This window comes from Mirounga leonina, unplaced genomic scaffold, assembly GCF_011800145.1.
Source record: "Mirounga leonina isolate KUSES-001 unplaced genomic scaffold, KU_Mleo_1.0 Mir_114, whole genome shotgun sequence".
In the NCBI taxonomy this organism is placed as follows: Eukaryota; Metazoa; Chordata; class Mammalia; order Carnivora; family Phocidae; genus Mirounga; species Mirounga leonina.
Window position 1 is genome coordinate 7,224,619 of NW_023270265.1, and position 19,653 is coordinate 7,244,271.

Sequence of the window (19,653 nt, forward strand, 5' to 3'; positions counted from 1 at the left end):
CCTCTTCCCTGCTCCCACAACAGGAACAAAAGCTTGCAGGGGAGGGCAAGGCTGGGTCCAGGAGCTGGACAGGCAGGGTGTGTTCTTTTGCTCACTCCTAAATGGCTCTCATTATGTTCCTTCATTCCTTCCTTGCTTCAATCCATTGTTGGGGATTCCAGGAAGATTAACAGTGCTCCTTCCCTCAAGGCACACTCCTGTGCTTCTAGGTGGTCCCTGACAAGACAGATCTGGTGAGGTGCCAGGGAAGTCTGTTGCCCCTGGCATTGGGTGCTCAGTACCTCAGGATCCTGCATCCCTCCATAGTCTTATCTCTTACTAGTCTCTGTGCCTTGGTTTCCTCATCTTTAAAGTGGGGGTAATAATACCTACGTGACAGGGGCATTGTGAGGATTAAATGAGTTAATACTTTACAACCATACAGCCCAGGCACTGAGCTGAAATGGTGACTGTTAGGCCATACCTGTGTGCTTTAGGTGGATGTCATCCACATGGGGTAAAGCTTACGGCAGGGCCTGGGACAGAAGTGTCAACAATAATAATACAGTAATAATAGCTGTCGTTTCTTTCCTGCAGCTGGAGGTCCAAATTGAACTGCTCTCCTGCTAGTTCCTCTGTTGTAGTTCATGTTGTTCTGCCCTCCTGGAATGCCCTCCTCCCCTGTCTCTGCCCATGATTCCCCACCCTCCTGGGAGCCATCCAGGGGCCTGCTCCTAGGAGGAAAGGACAAGACATACTCTGAGCCCACGCAGCCCTCCTCCTCCACTCCTTTGGCATCACTTCTCCCTACTTGCCTTGCTTAGTATTTGTATGGCCACGTGTCTTATCTCTGCCCTGTCCATTGTCTTTGGATGGCAGGGGCTGTTTCTTACTCCTCTCCTGGTCTCACAGCACCCAGGACAGGCCTTGCCTAATATATGTGCTCAGCAGAATTTCACTGCGCATAAGAGGCAGGCCCAGAAAGTAAGGTTTTCCTTGATCTTAGACCTTGAAGGCTGGGTTTTGAGTAGGCAACAAAAGATAGCCTGAGATGGAAATAGTCCAGATTGAGAGGTGGCAGTAGGGGCTGCCTGAGAGGCCCCTTTGATTCCCTTATGGAGCCAGGGCAAGGGTAACAGATAGGGCCCACCCTGGATTGCTGTACCTAGAAGGCCAAGATCGATTAGTGATGCCTTGCTCATGTGATTCTGGGGAGGATGGGTAGTTTGGAGTGACAGGAGTTAAGAATCCAGCCAGAATAGGTTAGTGTGGGTTCTTGGGAATTCACTGCAGTAGAGAGAGACAAAAAGCCGGTGTAGGCAGGAAGTGAATGTAGAAAGGAAATCTGCACCGAGTGCTGGGGATCTGTGCAGAGAACCCAGGGCCTTTCTAGAGCTCTCTCCCTCCTTCCTCTTGGATTCACCTCCTTCGTTCCTCTCTCCTTAAGCCTGAGGCAGCTTCTGGCACTTGATCCCATGGCGGGGGGCACTCGGGGAAGAGTCTGTGTGCTGGTGTCCTTCACAGTCCCAGCCAAGCAGGCAGACTCAGGTCTTTCTGGACTTTTCCCTACAACACCTACTGATGCCATTGTCCCCTGGTGCATCAGGAATTTGAGTGATCCTGGATAGGAAAGCTCTTAGGGGAAATGAAGAAACTGAAGTTTCTTTGTTGGGAATTTGCAATTTCACAAGGAGTTGTTGAAATTCAGTGGAGCTTTCTAATAATGGCTGAAAACGCACCGCAGTAGGCCTGCTGACCCTGGCCCCAGCACCGCATGAAATGAGGGTCTGATGTCAGCCGGTGGTTTGAATTTGGGAGGATCCTAACAGTACATAGGGCCCTAACAGTAACTCGAACATGCTGATGGGAGAAAGTAATGGGTGAGGGCAACCGAGGACTCAGGAATCAAGAGTTCTCATCCATTTTGGGTCACTGGGACAAGTTGTGGAGCCACACAGGGTCCTAGTGTTCTGGATGGTAAAATGCCTACCTCATATGGTTGTTTGCAGAATCTGGTGAGATGTTTGCAGAGGGGGTTTAAGATCAGTCAGGGTGTGATCATGACAATGTTAATCTCTTGGGTGCATTACTGCAAGAACCCTTGAGATGGGCTGGAGTGTGCAGATGGCTGACACCTGGCTCTGTGATCCCTTAGTGTCTGATCTTCCAGGGGCTTGTGCTCCTGAAAGTCCCACTGCCTCAGCAGAAAAGAAGGGAAGAATTGCTCCTGAAATTGCAAGGGAAGTCTGGTGTCCCTAGCCTTTGTCACCTGGAGCTTGGGGGGGAGGCTGGCTGGGAGGATCATGAGCTGAGATGAATTGGAATGAAGGTGGAGAGGAGAAACCCAGAGGGGCTTAGCTGGGCAGGGGGAGCATGTAGCAGATTAAGCCTGGGAGTGGCATCTCTGGGCGGGGAAGGGTGTTAATGTGGGGGGGGGGGGGGTGCTGGTGATAGCAGATGTGAGTTTGTTGTGTTCACCTAAAAGGTCACGGCTATTTTTAGGAAGTGGGTGACAAGGCATGTTTCTGTTGAACCAACATTAATGAGTACCCACTGTTTGCCAGGCCCTATGCTACGTGCACAAAAGCACCAGTCCACCCCACCCACCCTAGGTTGTCTGCCTGGATTCCCCAGAGACATGGGATACTGGATGAGAACCAGGTCTGGAGGGTGGGCAAGATCATGATCGTGAATTCAGTTTTGGACATGGAGCATTTGAGGTGCCATTGGGGAACCGAGTAGGCAGCTGTGTCTGGGCTAGGGAGACATTTTTATCTGCTATAAAGACATTGTATCTGCTATAAAGGACATGATGAGATTGAAGAACTCACCTTGAACAGTTGAGTAAAGGAACTGTGAGCCCAGGAAGGAGCTAGAAAAAGAGCAGTCCATGAAGGGGAAGGAAGAACCGGACAGTGTGAGGTCGCAGGAGCCAGGGCGAGTCCACTTCAGTAGGAGGGAGTGGCCGGTGGTGGCTGTTGTTGCTGTGGGAAGTGACAAGGGGGACACTCAGCACGTTAGCTATGGCTGTTCTGCTGGGGTGTTGGTGTAGAAGCCAGATTGTAGTGAATGGGCGGAGGAGTTGCAGGAGTGCAGATCTGGCCATGCTGAGTGTAGACAAGCTTTGAAGGAGAGGGACTGGGTGGTGCTGGGGGAGGCCCGCACTGAAGGGGTGTTGTTTCTGTTTCTCAGCTCATCCTTTTCCCATTCCACCCGGAGGAGTTAGCAGTGTGGGTGGCCTGCAGCCCAGGGGTCCCCCCTCCATCCCTCTGTGTCGTATGGACACAGGGACCTGTAAAGGTTTGCTTCTTCTTCTTCCTTTTTTTAAAGATTTTATTTATTTGAGAGAGCGAGAGAGAAAGCACAAGCAGGGGGAGGAGGAACAGGAGAGGGAGAAGCAGACTCCCCACTGAGCAGGGAGCCCGATGCAGGGCTCGATCCCAGGACCCTGGGATCATGACCTGAGCCGAAGGCAGACGCTTAACCGACTGAGTCACCCAGGGGTCCTTGTAAAGGTTTGCTTCTTTCACAGAATGGATTCATGCTGCACACCTTACTCCGCAGCTTGTGGTTTTGATTAGTTTATCACGGGCAGTAACTCTGGGTGAGCGGTGCTCAGGGTTAGTAGCCACTGTAGAATGTTCTATAGTGCAGAGGGACCACAGTTTATACAACCTTTCCCTTATTGATGGGTGTTGAGACCACTGACTGTTTTTATAATTTGAAGTAGTGTTGGAATAAACAATCTATAGGACCCTGATTGGGATGTCATTGAATGTATTTATAAGGAAGAGTTGACATTTTTATATTAATTTTTCCAAATCAGGGACAGATCACAGGCCTTGTAATACATCTTTAGTAGATACTATGAATGGTATTCCAACTGGATTTGCTAACCAGATAATTTTTTTGTATCCTTTCCACTTTTTTTCTGTTTCTTGGTCATTAATTTCAACCTTTATCATTATTCATTCCTTCTTACTTTTGGCTTATTTTGTTGCTCCACTTTTAATATCTAAATTGTTTCGTTTATATTCTTAGTCTTTTACTTTGATTTAAAAAGCATGTAAAGCAGGGCGCTTGGGTGGCTCAGTCGTTAAGCATCTGCCTTCTGCTCAGGTCATGATCCCAGGGTCCTGGGATCGAGCCCCGCATTGGGTTCCCTGCTCAGCGGGAAGCCTGCTTCTCCCTCTCCCACTCCCCTTGCTTATGTTCCCTCTCTCGCTGTGTAGCTCTCTGTCAAATAAATAAATAAAATCTTAAAAAAATAAAAATAAAAAGCATGTAAAGCTCAACATTTTTCATGTGTAGACAGCTCTAGCTGGTGGGCCTTTGAAAGGCACACCATTCTGTTCCTTTATGGTCACCATGTAGATCAGGGATTTTTTTTTTTTTTAAGTTTGTTTGTTTATTTAAGTGGTCTCTACACCCAACACAGGCCTCAAACTCGTGACCCTGAGATCAAGAGTCACACATTCTTCCAGCTGAGCCAGCCAGCTGCCCTGCCATGTAGATTGGTCTTGATCCAAGGATGTTTTAGAAGACAGCATCCTGAATTTCTAAGTGGTTTTGTGGGGAGTATGATCACATTTTAATGTGGACTGCTGGTTTTATTGGGTTATGATTAGTGAATGTGATCAGCAAAATTTCTTCTCGCTGGGCTGTATTAAGATTTTCTTTGTGGCGGGCGCCTGGGTGGCTCAGTTCGTTAAGCGACTGCCTTAGGCTCAGGTCATGATCCTGGAGTCCTGGGATCGAGTCCCACATCGGGCTCCTTGCTTAGCAGGGAGTCTGCTTCTCCCTCTGACCCTCTTACCTCTCGTGCTATCTCTCATTTTCTCTCACTCAAATAAATTAAAAAAAAAAAAAAAGATTTTCTTTGTGGCAACTATATGATCCATACCAGAAGGTTTCACGGACAAGAAAGGCTATGTATTCTCTTTGGGGCACAGACTGTAGATATATCTGTTAACTTGAGCTTGCCTGCCTTTCCTTGCGTTATTGGTCTGTCAAATTCTGAGAGATGTTCCAAAAATTCTCACTATAATCTCTATTTAAGTCAGGCTATACTTACATTTGTTCTAGATGTAGTAATCTGACATCCATGTTTGGTGTATGCAGGTTTATCAAGCTTATCTTTGCTTGGATGCAACAGCGGGGGGTGGCTACGTGCCACGTTATCTGTGTTTTAGGAGACTATATTGCCAAGGGTCTGGGAAAATCCTTTCTTCTTTACAGACCTAAAATGAACAAATAAGTGTATTTTGTAAGACAGTAAGTGAAAGGCTCAGAAACATAGAGGCAGGCATCAGCCAGAGAGGGTTTACACCAGGGCCTGTTTCAGTTCAGGCTTATGGAGAGCAAGTGGTGCTCGGATCTCCCCCACCTGCTTCTCAGCTCCCCGATTGTCATGAAATAATCCGGTCCCAATGGTCCCCACGATAGTCAACTTCTTAGGAGGGATGGGTATAATAATAATTGCCTGCAAGCTCTGGGGACAGGTCCAGGTACTACTTCTCTCCCTTTGTGGTTCTTGCTCCTTCCTTTGCATCTACAGACAGGGACAGCTCTGACTGGCAATTACACTGTTCCTTCCTCGTTTGCGACAGCACAGGGCCTTTCTCCATTCTGCAAGGGATGTGACAAAATAGTCAGTACACAAAAATGTCCCAAGGCCAAATGTGAGCTATGAAGACTTGGGCCCTGGCCTGGGTGGCTCAGTCAGTTGAACATCCGACTCTTGGTTTCGGCTCGGGTGATGATCTCAGGGTCATGGGATCGAGCCCCGTGTCAGGCTCCAGGGTCAGCGGGGAGTCTACTGGAGCTTCTCTCCCTCTGCCTACCCCCTCTAAAAAAAATAAAAAATAAAGACTTGGGCTCCCAAGTCTTAGGCTCTTTTCTGTGCTTGTGTTTTAAGTCACATCAATGGGTTTGAGGGAAAATCCTAGTGAGTAGTGTTAAAGTCCTGTGTTTTCAGGTAAAGGCAAGTGGCTGAAAATGGACTAGAAAAAAACCTCAGCCTGCTGAGGCAGGATTGTTGAAAAGTCCCCAACATATTTTTAATATAAATATTTCCACTTCTCATTTTCCTTTGTGTTTACTTAATATGTCTTTGCCAGCCCTTAATTTTTAATCTTTCTTTTTCAGTGTTGGGGCACCTGGGTGGCAGTCTGTTGAGCTTCCAACTCTTGGTTTCAGCTCAGTTCATGATCTCAGGGTTGTGGGATCGAGCTCCATGGCGGGCTCCACACTGAGTGTGAGCATGGAGCTTGCTTGAGATTCTCTCTCTTCCTCTCCCCTTCCCCTGCTTGTGCGTTCTCTCTCTCAAATAAATAAATCTTAAAAAAAAAAAAAGACGATGTTTCTTTTGTGCTCAGCACATGACTGGGGTTGGAGGATGGCAAAAGGCAGTGATAACAACAAACCAAGTTTGGTGGTTTCTGTCTTTGATAGAGAATTCAGACTGTTCACATACCAGATATTCTTGATTTTATTCCTTGCATCTTGTTTTCTGTTTATTATTTATTATACTTAGGTGTTCTTTCTGTCCTGATTTCTGCTGACTTGGGTAGGTTTCTCATCATCCCCCTTCCCTACCTCTCCTACATTACGATTCATGTTTGGTCGTGGATTAAGAGAGGAGCTCCCCTCGCTCTTCAGAAATTGGAGGCCAGGGTCAATGTCTGCTCCATGAGGTCGTCCTGGCACCAGGCTCCTTGTATAAAACTGCCCCCAGCATTCTCTAGGGCTGAGGTTTTCAAATGTGAGCATATGTAAGAATAATCGGCAAGGTTTGTTAAAACACAGATTTCTGGGGCCCACCCTTAACGGCTCTGATTTAGGAAGTCTGGGGTGAGGCCTGGGAATCTTCATTTTTGACAGCCACCCCCGCTGTTGCATCCATGTGGGGACCATCCCGGATAGCACTGCTCCAGGGGCTTCCCTTCACCCATGTGAGCCGGGGCAGCTGATTTGCAGGGCCGGGCCCTGCCTGGTTACCAGGGAGGCTTGGAAACTAGTCCTCATTTGAGGCTACCGTGTGCCAGGCAACGGTTTGTGTTCTGTGCCGGAAGTAAGAGAGGGCAGATGGTTGCAGGGGACAACCAGAAGTTCCTGGGACACCACCCACTGCTGTCCTTAATTTGAAACTCCTGCTGCGCTTAATTTGAAACTTCAGCCTTGCCATCGGCCAAGCCGCTATTCCTTAGGTCAGGAAGCGGGAATGGCCTGTCGCGACGGCGTCAAAGCCAGCAGGCAGCGCGGGGCACGGCCGCCGCCCACCCCGTGGGCTGGCGCAGGAACGACCAGTAGCTGCTGCCACCGCTTTGCTGAGGCTCTGAGGACCCTCGCTCCTTCTAGGCTGCCCCCCCCTCACCACCCCGCCCCAGAGTCTGGTCACTTCTTCATTTTGTCTTTCCCAGGGTAGCCTTTACATTTCCCCAGCCGGGGGGGGGGAGGGCACCCAGAAGGGAGCTGAGTGGAGGGAGCCGGCGTGGGCCGTGCCTGCGTCCGACCGGAAGCCCGGAGACATGCTTCCGGTCTGTGTCCTGCCTCCAGCCAATCCTGAGACGGCAGGCAGATCCGCTCTGCCCTCGGGGCCTCGGCTCCCCGCCGTAGTGAAACGGGCCGGTTGAAGCAAATGATTTCAGGAAGGCCACGTCCAGGTCCAGTATTGTAGGATTCCTGTGTAAGCCAATGCCAGGGCACCGGGAACTGACTTTTATTTCTAGGACGTGTCTTTCAGAACTCGCTCGCTCAAGTTCAGCCCTCTGGTAAGGCTTCAACACTACCCCATTGCTCCTCGCCCAGCCTCCCTTGTCCGGAGCATCTCCAGGCTGCTCAGCCCCAGGTGCCAGCCCTCCGAGGGCAGTCTGAGGCACGGCCTGGCCAATGATTGACGCAGGCTCCGGCGAGTCTTACTTCATGGCCTGTGGGTGGGGAGTTCAATGATTAACAGCACCTTGTGCAGGCTTTTTGTTCAGTGCCTGGGAAAATATGGTCAGGGTTGGGGAGTGCTGCCTGGGGCTCTCTGGCTTGTTTCTGTGGCTTCATGGCACTGTGCCCGCACCCGAGAGGTGAGGCAGATCCCCATGAGGGCAGGGCCCTGGGGCTCTGCCGTCCCTCCAGCGGATGAGGCCACTTACGCCCTTCCTAGCAGAGTTAGGGATGTTCATACACCCTCAAAACACTTGCAGTCCTGCCTTGCTTGGTGTGGGAGGGAGAGAAGAGACTGTCCTTGCTGTGTCGTCCTCTCTGCCCCTGGAATTCCTGGAGCCTATGCCCCAGAAGCTCTGACCAAAGAGGCCATCAGAACAGGTGCCACCCAGGATGTGGAAGAGATGAATCAGGGTCCACTGGTGTCCTGTCGCCGTGGCCAGCCCTGTGCGAGCCAGTGGCAGGAAGGGGAGAGGCCTGTCCTACAGCCTGGGCTCTGCGTCTTGCACTGAGAGGCCTAAGAAATCGTAATTCTGGCTCTGACACCAGTTGGGTGTGTGACCCTGGCTTGTCAGTATCATCTCTGAGCCCTGGTTCCCTTGAGGTGGTCATATCTATCTTGTAGGAACATTGTGAAGATGAACGAGGTGATATATAATGAGGTAATACATGTCTCGATCATAGGTATTGGGAAAAGGGGAGTATTGTTCGTATACTAGAGGATATAGAAAACATTTTAGGCCAAGTGCTGATAAGTTCCAGGAAGAGCAATCATTAGGGGTGGAGAGATCACGGTGGGCTTCCTGAAGGAGGTGGGGCTCTATCTTGGCTAAAGGAAGGCCAAAATTGACACAGGCTTAAGGAAGGCATAAAGGAGCCAAGGAAGACAGACCGGGTAGAGGGAACTGACTGAGCAGAAGTCCTGAAGATAGAAAGTGCCAGGATAACACGCTGACTGAGCCACAAGCATGTAGTTCCTGTGATTCTTTCCATCACACATACACCTCCAGGAACCTGCCATTTTCTTGCCATGGCACAGTGTAACTCTTGGCCCAGGGCCCTTTGGCAGAGCTTAGGATCCCCTCCTGCACAGGGGTAAGCCCATGCCTGAGATCTGAAAGAGAATCTTCTCTACTGTGATCTGTAGGCTCGGGATCTCTTTCCACTTCCAGCAGCAAAAGGTTGGCCAGAGACTTTGTCACCCTTAGAAGAGAAGCTGCTGGTAAGTGTTATTTGAAGGAAAGGTTTCCTGGGGATTCTAGGTGAGGCTGGGGGACCTCAACCAGTTGGTACTGGAATAGATACTCTCTCGTGTCTTCTAGGTTTGAAGGGACTGAGCTTCTCCCAAGCCATTTGAACAGGCACTCCCTGCTGCCTTGCATCCTAGTCCTCCCCATCACCCCTCTTCCCCCAATTCACTGTGAGCGAGGATCTGTGACAGGCTGTGGGCTTTCGGATGGCTCGTTGCCTCTTAACTGGCAGGGCCCTGGGTGATGTCATCTGTCCCTTTGACTACACGTGCAGGTGCCTGCAGGGAGAGCCCAGCTTGGGACGGTGGGCAGCTGAAGTAGGCACACCTAGCTGAAGGGGTGGTCGCTGCCTCCCTAGCTGTGTGCTGCCACAAGGAAATGTAGGACCTGTGTTGCCAGATCTCCTATTTTCCATTAAAAAAAAAAATTTAAGTCAGGCCCAGCTCTTTTATAGCCCCCTCCCCTCCCCCCCAGGAAATAAATATGAACTTCAAAACCCTCGTGGAGCCCCAGGTTTTGGGCAGCACAAGTCCACAACCATGGACTCCTTGCAGGCTCACCCATTTAATAAGTGAGGGAGAAAGATGCCCAGAAGAGCCTTAGGTTGGTCAAAACCCATCAGAGAGAAGCCAGTTCTCTAGACTCTTCTCCCACCTTCCTCTCCCAAAGAATGCATTTCCTGATCTCTGCCATAATCTCCATTCTTCCAAGGAATGGCTCTTAAACCCCTTAGGGGTAACTTCCTGCAACTGCTCTATTGTATTTATGTCCCCAGGCAGAGGGAAAGCCTGCTGCAGGCCAGGACTTTTGTTTTATCCTATCCTCCTCTTTCCCCAGGTAGCCTAGCCCAGCCCTGGGTGCCTGTCTGAGCGCTGAAGTGGAATTACTGTGAAGATAATGGAATGTAAGCTTCAGCTTCAGGAGGCCCCCTCCCCCCACCTCACTTGTCAGGGAGGGGTCCTAGCAGTGAATTCGCAGAGTCCTAGCAATGTTGTGTATTCATTTTCTTAAAGAAGACCCCCAAAAATCGTATGAGCTCCAGGCTCCGCAAAACCAGGACCAACCCCTGTAGATGCAGTGACTGGTTGGCATCCTGTCTTTTGGACAGTGAGCTCTTATTTTGGGCACAGGAAGTGGGGGGTCCTGGGCCAGCCCTCTTAGGATCTTGCTGTGTCACCTGGGCATGTCACTTCCTCCTCTCTGGTTGTCAGTTTCCCCCTTTGTGAAATGAGAGCCGAGGTGGCATGGGTAGGAATGAACTGAGTCATTGCTAGGGCTGAGTGAGCTCCCGTGCTCCAGCTGCGTGGTCCTGGCGGGTTGGGGTGTGATTGCCCCGCCCATGTAGACTACACTGCCAACCTTTGCCCTCCCCAGAGCATTTGCATTGCTGGCTGGGTGTGTCTGGCCTGGCCACGCACAACCTCTCACAGCCCCGAGCTTCACCATGGTGGTTCGTGTTGACGGATAATACAAGGGAGCAAAGCTTTATTGAGCTTTTATTCCCAGACCTGCAGGAGAGGCAAGCACCTGGTCCTTCCTTTCTCAGTTGAAATAGTTGATTTTGTGGTCTTGGTGGTTTATTGCTTCCCTTGTCAAAGGAAGCCTCCTGGGTTACATAGACTTGCACACGGATCTTTTATACAAGGAGAGCAGAGGCCTTTTCAGAGAGAACACCATAGAAGGATCTGGAAGGAAGGAGATCACTGTCCATGTTAGTTTTCTGTTGTTGCCATAACAGATTACCACAGACTTAGTGGCTTAGAATCACACAACTTATTTTGGTGGTAAAATATACATAACATAAAACCTACCATTTTCAGCATTTTTTAAAAAAGCGTGTAGTTCCAAGGCACCAAGGACATTCACACTGTTGTGCAGCCATCAGCAGCACCCATCTGTAGAACTTTTCCATCTTCCCCAACTCAAGCTCTGTCCATGAAACAGAAGCTCCCCAGACCCCCCTCCTCCCCACCCCCCGCCACCACAGTCGTCTCCACCTGCATTACGCTGCTCCAAGCACCTCCCAGGAGTGGAATCACACAGTGTTTGTCTGTCCGTGATGGGCTGATTTCTCTGCGCCATGTCCTGTCATAGCACCTGTTTCAATCTCCTTCCTTTTTAAGGCCGAATAGTATTCTCTTCTGTGTTCTCCACTGCGTTTTGTTTATCCATCCCTTTGGATGGACATTTGGGTGCTTTCCACCTTTGGGCACTTATAAATACTGCAGCTGCAAGCTGTGGTCTCCATAGGTTCGGGGCCCTGCTTTCAGGTAAGTGCACCCGCCGTTCTCTTTGCCACAGCGGTTGAGCTGCTTACCACGCCACATTTCTGTCTGACACTCTGGTCTCACGCATCTCCTGGTGTTTGTGGGTGGGGTGGTATCTTTTCTGGAGGCTCTGGAGGAGAATGCACCCTCGTCTTTCGCAGCTTCTAGAGGCCATCTGCATTCCTTGGCTCGTGGCCGCTTCCTCCATGGTTGGAATCCCTCTCATGCTTTGGATCTCTCCTCCTCATTTTTTCTTTTCATCCTTAATCAACCGGGAAGGGGTCTCTGCTCGGGAAAGGACTCATGTAATTAGGTTGGGCCCACCTGGATGGTCTAGGAGACCCTCCCCATCTCAAGATTGGCAGTCTTCACCACACCTGTGAAGTCCCTTTGGCATGTCAGTCACATGTTCATAGACTCTGGGGGATCAGGGTGTAGACTGTCTGGGATATTTTTTTTTAAGTTTTTTAAAATTTATTTGAGAGGGAGAGGGAGAGAGAACCCCGGGGAGGCTCCGTGCTGAGCATGGAGACCAACACTAGGCTTGACCCCATGATCCCGAGATCACGACCTGAGCCAAAACTAAGAGTCAGATGCTCAACTGACTCCGCCCCCTAGGCACACCTGGGATATTTTTGAAGGACCTCATCAAGGAACCTGATGGTGCCCTGATCTCGGGCCTTGAAAAGCCCTCTGCTTCACCCCTTCTCCTCAGCATTGTCCTGAGACACCCCATAATTGTACAGTTGGTGAGGCATACTCCTACTATGTGGGCTGGACACCTGATACCAGACACTGAACGATTTGGGTGTATGTCCAGGATCTTTAATGACCCTTTCCAAACATCAGAGCCTGTCCTCTTTGGCCACTTGGGAGACACCAGCGCTGTGTGAGTTGGTCACAGAGGTAAGAGAGCTGTCCCATACTTTACAAAGATCTTTTCTTTTTTTACTTCATTTAGTCCTCATATAACTCCAAGGGAGGGGGGCTGGTCATATCTTTGCAGACAGCATGGAAGTTCAGAGAGGTAAAGTTACCCCGGGAAGGTCACACAGCAAGTGGTAGAGCCAGGACCCAGACCATAGGTTCCAAGCTAATGCTTCTGAGGGAACAAGTTAAAACTAACGGAGCACCTACTACTGTATGCTGATACACTCCATGGTGGGTAGCTTTATACGTGTGTATCAGTGTATCCAATCCTACAGCCACTTAGTAAGATAGATAGATGTGTCTTCCCCAATTTTACAGGTAGCAAAGAAGGCTCAAAGAGGTCAGGCAACATGTCCAAGACCACAGAGCCAGCAAGTGGTAGAGCTGGACTTGGAATCATCGTCCTTGGACTTGAAACCCTGTGTGTCACCCTAGTTCCTCCGCAGCAGTGTTAGAAGATGCTATCAGAGCTGTGTGGGCTGTGGGTAAAATGCATACAGCAGAGCCGAGAAGTTTCCTGTGACTGTCCTGTGATATTTGTGGCTCTTGATGGGGGAGCGTGGGTTGTTGTGATGATGGGGAACAGGTTTAGAGTGTGGGAGAGTCATTGACGGTAGAAGGCCCCACAGAGTATCTGGGGTTGGACGTTGGTGTTACTTAGACTGCATGACCAGAGATGAGCCACTCGGCTGCCCCTTTCCCCACCCAGAGGAGGGAGGGGTCCAGGGAAGGAGCTCCCCCAGTTCCCTCCGGGCCAAGCCACTGAAAGTTGTGTTGTACAGACAGTGACCGCTGCAGGGCATGGAGGTGCTGCACCCACGGGCGCCCAGGTGATCCTGGAGAAAGGGCGCTTGGGCTGGACTTGGTGGGAAAGGGAGGGACTTGAGAGCTAAGGGGGCGGCCAACAGGGCTCAGGCACCCCCCGCACTGGTTAACATCTGCCGGCCTCTCCTGCTTCGCTTCTCAGGTGGTCCTGGGAGAAGCCCCTTCTGCCAAGGTGTCGCTGGGAGCAGTCTCCCCCAGGCGGAAGTGGTGAAACACAGACACAGACCTCTCTCCTCGGCCTGCACTGCACTTGGAAACAACCCACAATTTCCCTTTTTGGGGTGGGGGGTGTTCCTTAGGGCCTGACCACAACTTGGACTTGTCACTGCCACTGTGTCTGTCACAAGAACCTTGGCATCTGCAAGGACCGAGGCCTGAGGCCTCGTCACGTTTTGGGCTTGGGTGTGAGCCGATGTTGACACCATGTATGGGTTCACCTTCATTTTCCATTGCTCAGAAATCCCAAATTGGGATTGGCCTTTGACTAAGTTCCGGCCCTTCCGGAAGCCGGTTTGGTGTGGTGTGGGGAGAACCGTCCTGTGAACAGGAAGGAGCCAGGTTTGTGGGAGAGCTGTGCTGTGGAGGGGTGGGAGGGAGACCCACGAGCACAGACTGGTGTGTGAAAGTGGTCACTCCTGCCTCGCTCCTCCCCAAAGAAGTGCGGACAGCAGGTGCCTGGGTGCCTGCAGGCTGGAGCTTTGTGCAGGGACGAGGGGGCTGCTTCTCCGGATCCCTCCTCGCGGGCAGTTTCTTCTCCAAGAGGCCTTTTCAGAGGTGCTTCTCCCCGCGCACCTTGCCTCCTGCTGCCCCATCCGCTTCTTGCCTCGGCTTCCCTGGCCCCTACCATTCCTGGGGCTTGGACCGGGCCCCCGGGCACCCAGGCATGCAGAAGGGAAAGAAAGAAAACTTTGCCAGTTCCCTGTAGGTGGACTCCCCCTTGGACTCCCTCTTGGGGAGATGGGAGCATCCACCACAGCTGCTCCCAAGACCTATAGCTCCAGGGCTGGGTGTGGTGTGGGAGAACGAACTGGTGGGGGGCTGGGTTCCCCTCGTCACACCCTCTGCCCCCACCTCTGGTGTTACTCCCCGACTCCACATCCTCTCCCTGCACTGCCCCCATGTTTCTCATTCCGAGTATTAGCAAATGGCCCTCTAGTCCTGTTTGCTATTCTATACTGGAGAAACGGGTATCATGAAAGGTTAAGGTCTGGCTTCAGAGTTCATGTTCTTCCCACCACCCTATCCTGCCTTTGATGAAGTACCTGGGGTCACAGTGAGGCCTGATGTCCTGATTCCTAATCCCAGGCTATTCCATCACCGGTGTTTTTCAGTTTCTGAGATACTAGTTTCTGGGGCCAGTGAGCTCCATGAGGAAGTAGAGTATAGCATAGGGGTGAAAGTCCTGGGCTTTGGAGCCTGGCTGCCTGGGTGTGAATCTTGGCTCATTTTCTACCTGTAACCTTGGGTGAGTTCCATAATCTCTCCATGCCTCAGTTTCCCTATCTCTAATAGGGGATCATAATCTTAGTGTTTGTTTTATAGAGTTGTTGTAAGGTTGAATTCCATGTAAAGCACTTAACAAAGTGCCTAGCACCTAGTAAAGTTTTCATATTCAGTAAATGTTAACTATTGTTATGATTGCCTAATAAGCTGGAGAAATTTGGGGATAAAGTTAAGCAGGCTCCTTTGTTACAGGACTTCTCAGAGCCTTTACCATGCTATTACGAATTGGCATTTTGGGGAGGGGATGTAGTAGGCAGCATTTTCCAAAGTTTTTGGACAACTAATCTCTCTATCCTTTTAAATTGCATCCCTCTAAATTCTCAACTTGCAAGATGTTAAGCTGATGTCCGAGAACACAGTTCAGGAAGCACTGAGCTGTACATCAAGCTGCTTGTTTCTGCTTGCCAAGGTTGAGCTGGGGATGGGGGTCCAGGTTATTGCTGAGCCAGCTCCGAGTGACTGTATGTGGCAGAACTCTGGCTATGCCTGGCTTCCCTCCTACCCTGTAGGTATGGGGACAGGGAAGAGGTGTGAGCCTAGGCACCTGAGGATCTCTGGAACCTCCTGGCCATGAGGAATGGCCTTGGCAAACCCTGGTTCGAAGCGTATTTACTGCACTTCCTTCTGCCCTGGGAGGAGGGGTCTTATGGTAGGTCACCTGTGGTGGGACCGGCTGGGACCACCAGATAAGCAGCCTAGCTCAGGTGGTTTTGCAGCGTGGCTCTGTTAGGAGAAAGCAGGCAGCAAGCAGAGTTCTACCATGACGTTCTCCCTAGTGTGTGTGGGGCTTGAGTAAACAGTGTCCCTGGTGTATTTTAGCTGCAAAACTAAGGGGGTTGAAAATTAGACAACCTTCAAGGTCCTTTCCAATGGGAACATTTTGGGAGTCTGTAAACCTGGGATTGGGGTAAAAACCTAAAGAGGTATTCCCTTTAGGACTCCTAAAATACAAAAGGAAGGACACAGGGAAAGCCCCCTCCCACTCCCACCCCCCCTTCACACCCATGGGATAGCAAGGTCTGGGGAGACAGGGACCCGGCTCCAGGTCATTGGTTGGGATCCTTTTCTATAGGAGATTCTTAGAAGTGGATTACCTTTTTTTTTTTTTCGAGAGAGAGGGGCAGATGGAGAGAGAATCTTAAGCAGGCTCCGTGCCCAGCGTGGAGCCAGACGTGGGGCTCCATCTCACGACCCTGAGATCATGACCTGAGTTGAAATCAAGAGTTGGAGGTTTAACCAACTCAGCCATCCAGGTGCCCCAAGGAAGTGGATTACTTTAAGTAGACGTTTCTGTCTTGCTTTGGGCCTCATTCGCAACCTGTCTGGGTCATTGCCTCCTTTTATCCAGCCCAGTGACCCAGGGAGGAATGCCCACCACTCCCAGGGCGGTGTATGGAGGCCAGGAGCTGCTCAGACTGGCTGAGGGTGGGCTAACTCCTCATCTCCCAGAACAGTGCCAGGAGCAATGCCAGGTAGGAATGTGTACCATTAATTACCCCTGAGTCTGCCCAAACCTAGCATGGTACTGGCGTGAAGAGAGTTTGCAGATAAGCAAATAAATCTCTTGCTTTAAAACAGTTGTATACACATGTGAACAAACATAAACCATAGATACACACACATGCACATGCATTTATGTGTGTGTTTGGGGGGGGTCTTGAATTACACATTAGAAACTGCTCAGTGGCGACCTTTGGGTAGAGGGTTAGACCTTTGGTTTTCACTTTGTGCCTTTCTGATTGTATTTGAATTTCCCTGCAGTGTGTTCTAATCTTTTTATTTTATTCTTTTATTCTATTTTTTTTTAATTTTTAGTTTTAAATGTAATTTATTTTTTTAGAGCAGTTTCAGGGTCACAGCAAAATGGAGTGGAAAGTACATTACTATGAACACCATCAATATCCCTCATCAACACCCCTACCAGAGGGGTACATTTGTGGCAATTGAAGAATCTACAGGGACACATCCGGAGTTCATAGTTGACCTTAGGGTTCACTTCTGGTGTTGTATGTTCCATGGTTTTGACTACTGTACCCACCATTTTAATACCATACAGAATAGTTTCACTGGCCTAAAAAAATCCTCTGTGCTTTGCCTATTCATCCCTCCCTCCCTCTGTAATTCCTGGAAACCACTGATCGTTTTACCAATGACTAGTTTTACCTTTTCCAGACTGTTGAGAGTTGGAATCATGCAGTATGTAGCCTTTTCTCATTTGCATGTCATATCCCTGCATGTCTTTTCATGGATTGTTAGTGTACTTCTTTCTAACACTGAATAATATTTCCTCATCTGGGCATTTATCCGTTCACCTACTTAAGGACTTCTTGGTTGCTTTCAAATTTTGACCTTTATGAATAAAGGTGCTATAAACATCTGTGTGTAGGTTTTTGCGTGGACAAGTTTTCAGCTCACTGGGGTTAATACCAAGGACTGCTGGATCATATGGTAAGAATGTGTTTAGATTTTTTTTTTTTTAAAGATTTTATTTATTTATTTGACAGAGAGAGAGACCGCGAGAGAGGGAACACAAGCGGGGGAGTGGGAGAGGGAGAAGCAGGCTTCCCGCCGAGCAGGGAGCCTGACTCGGGGCTCGATCCCAGGACCCTGAGATCGTGACCTGAGCTGAAGGCAGACGCTTAACGACTGAGCCACCCAGGTGCCCCAGAATGTGTTTAATTTTGTAAGAAACCGCCAGACTGTCTTCCAGAGGGTCTGTACCATTTTGCATTCCCACCAGCAGTGACTGAGAGTTTTGGTTGCACTGCATCCTCACCAGCATTTGGTATTATCACTGGTTGGGACTTTGGGCATTCTGATAAGTGTGCCGTGGTATCTCGTTGTTTTATTTGCAACTCCCTAATGATGTCTGATGTGGAGCATCTTTCATGTGCTCAGAAGCCATCTGTGTGTCTTCTTCAGTGAAGTGTGCAGGTCTTTTGCCCATTTTTTAAATCAGATTTTTTTCTTACTGTTGAGTTTTTAAGAGTTCTTTTCTATATTTTGAATAACAATTCTTGATCAGATGTGTCTTTTGTAAACTTTTTCTCCCAGTTGGTGGCTTGTCTTCTTTTTATTTTTAAAATGTATCACTAGAGAATCATCTGAGCTGCATGACTTAAACTCTATATTTAAATTCTTGCATCAAAACAGATTGAGGTCTTAATATTAAAGGATGAATACACAAATGAATACTCCACAGCCCCGAGGCTGGGGAAGGCTAGTGGAGGGGTCATCCCACAATAGCCCCCACTCTAGTCCTGGGCCTGCTTGGTTTGCTGCTGGGCATGGAGGGGCGGGAGGTCTCAGGGGTGATGCTTCCAGGCCTCAGCCTCCGCTCAGCTTCAGCCTGCTGCACGTTCTGGGTCCCGCACCAGCCTTCTGGGGAGGATACTTCTGTATCCTTGTGCCAGGCATAGCACTGCCACCACCCACCCATCCTTTCCCTTTCATGTGCTGGAAGTCAGGCTGGACTCCAGGAGGTGTGCAGAGCCCAGCCTTCCTGGAGGCCCCCCTCTCCATCTCCCCTGGTTGAGGTGGGGAAACAACAGGGCTCTCCGTTATGGCAGGGGGATGAGTGAGTGGGAGGAGTAAGGTTCTTCTTGTTCTGGATGATTCTGCCTCTTCTGCCAACACAGCATTTCTAGATTCCTGTGTTTGAGGACTCTGGCTACTGCCCGCTCGTGGAGCCCTTGAAATTTAACAGTTATACTTGCAGATGTATACACAGCTTGAAGAAACAGGCCCTTTTCCCAGTCCTTGAGAAGTCCCCTGTATAGCTGCCATATACTTTCAACATTCACCTGGTACTCTTGGTACTCTCTGGAGAGCTTGGTTCTGATGGGATCCTGGGATGCCCAGGTCTTGGTGCTTGTCCTCAGAGCTGACTACTGGGAATAAAGGCTGGATAATATAAGCAAGAAAGTGTCCCAGTACCTACAAGAAAGGAGTGTTTCCTGGAGTGTGGAGCACAGAATCAGTTACATCAGAATCGCTGGGGGTGGGGAAGGGGTGCTTGTTTAAATTTCAGAGTCCTTGGCCCAGCCCAGGTTGAAGGGCCCAGAATGGGGCCAAGGCATAGGCATTTTCAGCAAGCTGTCCAGGTGATTCTGACGCGTGATGAAGCAGTGCCACCCAAAGTGTGGTCCATAGTCAAGTAGCATCAGTGCCACCGGGAAGTGTGTGGGAAATGCAAATTTGGGGGCTTGTCCCAACCCTACCGATTCCGAGACTGTGGGGAAGGTAACCAGCAGTCTGAGGTTTAACAAGACCCATAGGTGATTGTTTTGCAGACTGAAGTTTGAGAAGCCAGAGGGCCACAGCTGGATGAAATCGAGTGCCTAGTGGCAGGGGGTTGGCCCTAGTGGGGAAGCAAGGGTGGTGTTTGTGCCACACAGTCCCCGGAATGGCAGGACTGGAGGCTGGAAGTGCCCCAGAGGCTGGTTTCTAAGAATTGGAACAATCCCTAAAGAGGCCAGCTGCCTGCCATGTGGAATACGCTCTCTCCGGTGAGTCCCCGTGTCAGTGTCCGGACCAGAGTGTCTGCAGAATGGGCGAAATACCCCGGCCTGCCAGAACTGCTGACGGACAGGAGGAGAGCCTTGGTCAGTGCAGAAGGTGTCATGATACCTGTGGACACCAAAGAGAGAGCAGATCTGCTGGATTGTAACTCACTGTGTTCTCCTCCGTGGTGGAGAGCCAGTGCCGGGCAGGCAGCTGGGAGGGGAGAGCAAGGTGCGGAGCCCCTAGAAGCCTACTTGAGCTCACCTCCGAGTGGGGATGGTGCCAGGAACGACTTCACCCGGTACAGCAGGCCCTCCTGGTGCCTGGAGGTACCCGAAGACTGGACGATGAGCAGATTTCTTAATGTTGAGAAAGGGGAAAGCAGGTAGACATTATGAGTCGGAGAGCCAAATCCCTGCAGTCTCTGAGTTGGTTAGGCACTGGGGGCAGGGATGGTGCAC

At 50.2% G+C, this 19,653-nt stretch overlaps 1 protein-coding gene across 2 annotated transcripts in view; it reads left to right on the forward strand.

Annotated features, from left to right (window-relative positions):
- Positions 1-19,653, forward strand: part of ANXA11 (annexin A11) — a 41,532-nt gene that overhangs the window by 1,190 nt on the left and 20,689 nt on the right. The window contains exon 1 of one of the 2 annotated variants that reach the window (XM_035022858.1): positions 7,639-7,751. The exons of the other annotated variant lie outside the window; for it this stretch is intronic. The gene's annotated coding sequence lies outside the window, so the exon portion shown is untranslated. Of the gene's footprint in view, positions 1-7,638; positions 7,752-19,653 lie in introns of those variants that run through there. 2 annotated transcript variants of the gene reach the window in all.